Source organism: Lampetra planeri, chromosome 13, assembly GCF_965212315.1.
Source record: "Lampetra planeri chromosome 13, kcLamPlan1.2.h2, whole genome shotgun sequence".
In the NCBI taxonomy this organism is placed as follows: Eukaryota; Metazoa; Chordata; class Hyperoartia; order Petromyzontiformes; family Petromyzontidae; genus Lampetra; species Lampetra planeri.
The window spans coordinates 6,778,804-6,782,564 of NC_136119.1; positions in this window are offsets into that span (position 1 = coordinate 6,778,804).

The window sequence follows — 3,761 nt, forward strand, 5'->3', positions numbered from 1 at the left end:
GGCCAACATTTAGATTCAATTCGAATTTCAGTACCGCCATCTCCTGGCCACGCGGCAGACCGAGCCTACGACACCTGCTTCCTGTGTGCCCAGGCGAATCTCCCGAGCAAGCACAGGACCAAGCAGGGTCAAACCAGCTTGGCTTTCTGAGATCCCACGAGATCTGGCACGTTCAGGGGGTGGTGGTGATGTTGCCGTAGATCACAATCCGCAGTCACAGGCGTTGCCGCCATGTGTTTTGATCCGGGTCTACTTTGAACATAAAACTCGTGGTCTCAATGGGCTCGCTCGCTTCTGTTATAAATAAACGACGTGGTGGTGATGATACATTTTCTTCATTTATGCTCACTTGCCAATGAGCAAATCGCCGGGAAGGCGCCTAGTCTTGCCATTGCTCTGATAAGATCGAGACCGAAACGTCACCTATTGTATATCTTCCTTTTAAGGCGACAGTGTTATTGACGAATGTGTTGCGTGTTTGTGTTAATTGAATAGTGTGCTTAGATGGGTCACCACCACGCGCAAAGCACAGGCGTAATCAGCGTTGTGGACAGTAGAGGGCAAAACTGCACTGACCAGCGTGAAGTGTGGTCAAATATGCATCTACCAGCAGTGGGCTGACAACACGAGCTGTATGTGTATGATGATGCTCACAAGTCTAAGTGACTTTTAAACGTGGCCACCCCCACCCATTAATCTAATGAGTGTTACGGTGTGTATAATTCGTTGACGAAATCTGTCCGCCCACCACACAGAGTTCATATTTGCAAATTAGCCAACATGGACATAAATGGCACACAGAATATTTAGAGACAGAAAAAGAACGAGGCCACTTTACAGGCCATTCTCAATCCACTGCCGGATGAAGGCTTTCCCACGCCGCGTCTCTCGTGCGTGCCGTTTGACCATACTTCACCACACTGGTCAGAGCGGGCCCATGAGTGGTGGGGAGAATGGGGGAAGCTCGTGCCGGGTTCAGACATCACTCGCCGCCAGGTGTTCGTAAGCCCTGGGCAGGAATCGAACACAGGTCCGCCGAGTTCACACCTCACAGCACAGTGCGCTAACCGCTGCACCACCGCCCCATGTGACTAACACTGTACCGAACAATATATAGGCTACGATACTGGCCGTGAGGTCATGGTTAGTTCACCCAACTTGCAATCCAGAGGTGGCCGGTTCCATCTCCCGGCAGGGCACTTGAGAACAATGTCCACCCAGAACTATAAATGGCTTCACCGCAATTGAGTCCCATCGGCGCGCAGGTCACGTGTGGCAGGGTAACGTGCTTGGTGGCTGCCATCTCTTCCAGGACGCGTTGGCCATCGTGAAAGAGTTGGCCAAAAGCATCCTCCATTGGGGCTCTCTACAGCTCCCTCTCGTGGAGGCGCTTCCGCCAGCGGTCGAGTGGACAAGCAATTGCAAGGCCACGCACCTCCGATTGGCACGGTTGGCAACGTACGGCGCGAACAAAGTTCAACCACACATTTGCCATCGCAGAGTCTCAATAGCCGCACTGCAGAACGCACGGGCATGATGCCACTTGAGAGCAGGCGGCGATGTTGTGTAGAGCACCGCGGCCCCACCGTGTACGGCTCTCACTCACGAACACGTGCGTGGCCATCCGTGGTTCTTCCACCGCCGCGTGAGGGTTCCTTGACCACGCTTCAGCAGCGCGCAGGACAGCTCGAGATGGCGACGACGCGGAGCACATCGACGTGGGAGCACGGACGTACACTACAACAGTGGAGTTTAGCCTGGGCTATCCTCCGTTGCTCACAACGTAGCCCCATTGTCTCGAACACCGCTGCCCTATCGATGCACCGGTGGTCACCCATCCCATTGACTATCCCGCCTCCGCACCTCCGATTGATAGCACGGTTGGCTACGTACGGCGCCAAAGAAATTCAACACACATACACGTACGCACATTACAGCCTCGGCCACGCTCATTATATTCCGACGTGCGATGAGTTAGGACGCACAGGCAACTCGATCTCGCTCATCACTTCTTCGCTTGGTATTCTGTCGTCGCGTGCCCGTTGATTGCCTACAGGCGCGCTCGCCTTCGAGCAGAGATTGCGCCGTGTACGCGCGGGGAGCGGTGGCGCAGGGGTTAGCGCAATGCGCTACGAACACGCCGACCTGAGTTCGATTCCCCCGGCCCCACGGCTCACGCCAGTCGCCAGTGATATCTCGATCTGTTCTGGACTCTCCTCTTCTGAGTTTTTTTTTTGGCTCAGAATTTCGTGTAAGCACCCCGTGCGGTGTGCGACACCATCATCAGCACTGGGGAGACAAAGGCGGACGTGCTCGTTGCTGGTCGCACCAACCTCCGTGCACCGTACAGACCTTGACAGACGCTCACGAACAATTCTTGCCCCAGAAGTCAGTCTACAAAGGCTACGCGGGGCGTCTCTTTGTCTTCTCTCTGTAAGCTTGTGCGAGGTTGTGTACATTCGAGATTGTGTCCACTTGCGTGCGTGTGAGTGCTCATGTTTGCACGTGTCTGGAAGTTTGCCTATGCACTCGAGCACATGGCTACTCGCGAGAGAGTGAATTTTGCCCGCACGTGACCGAGTGTGCGTGCACACAAGTGTGTCTGCGTGCGTTCGTTTGCCAGCGTGCGTACATTTTGCATCAGCGATGCGTGCGCATCTATGCGCGCGTATAATGCACTTCTGCATGCATGTGCATGTGTGTTTGTTCATGCGATTGCCTGTTCATGTGTGCTTGTGTAGAGGCACGTACGTGTGCGTGCACGTGTGTGTCTGCGTGGGCAGCGATAAGAAAGCGGTGAGCACGCTGCGCTGCGAACCTGGCGCCACGAGTTCGATTATCTGAACCAGTCCTGGACCTCCCCAAGGTATGCTCAGCCTCAAATAAGTACCTCGTGCGATGTGTCCAAAAGCATCGCCACTATGTAGTAGATAAAAGCGGGCGGCAGTGGTGCTGGCCACCCAACCCCTCGTGTGCCGTGCTGGTCTTCACAGATGCTCGCTAATTGCACTTGTCCCAACAGTCTGGTCACGCAGTAGGGAGATATTTATCTTTGTGTGTGTGAGTGCGTGCACGAGTGCGTGCGCACATGTGTGTGTGCAGTTGGGGGAAATTGCCCTCCAACAACAACGGAGGGCTGAGGAGCGACGCTCACAACAACGAGCGGAGCACCGGGCGAATAAAACGCAGCAAGTTGGCACAGGTGGTGCACCTGCAAGCCATCTCTGTTGCTCACTCCATGGCACCTGGGGCTCTCCCGTGACCTCCTCCTGCCAGCAGCGAGCCTTGCACACTTCACGTGGCCTCGAGGTGCACATAGCCTGACACAATCGCTGTGGATGCGTCACCGCCACTTTGTGGCGAATGGCTGCTGTTGTTGTGTGTGCGCGTGCGTGTGTGCGCGTGCGTGTGTGCGCGCGTGTGTGTGTGCGCGCGTGTGTGTGCGCGTGCGTAGACGCGTGTGCGGCTAAGATGAACGAGCGTGGTCTTTCAAGCGTAAAAAGGGGATCGTGTCTCATTCCGGCGGTGATTGCAGAACATCTAGAGGGAAGGGGGCGGGGGCCATGGCTGTATGAAGAAGGCAGGTAAGGGAGGGATGGATCAGGGGTGGGGGGGTGGGTGAGCATTGCGTTGGTGTGTGGGATCCACCACGCTGCGCACACACCATGGGGGAAGGAGCGGGGTGGGTGGGTGGACGGGCGCGGTGTGTGTGTGGGGAGGGGGTGGCGATCTTTGGAGCGCAACAGTTTCGCTGCGCGGGG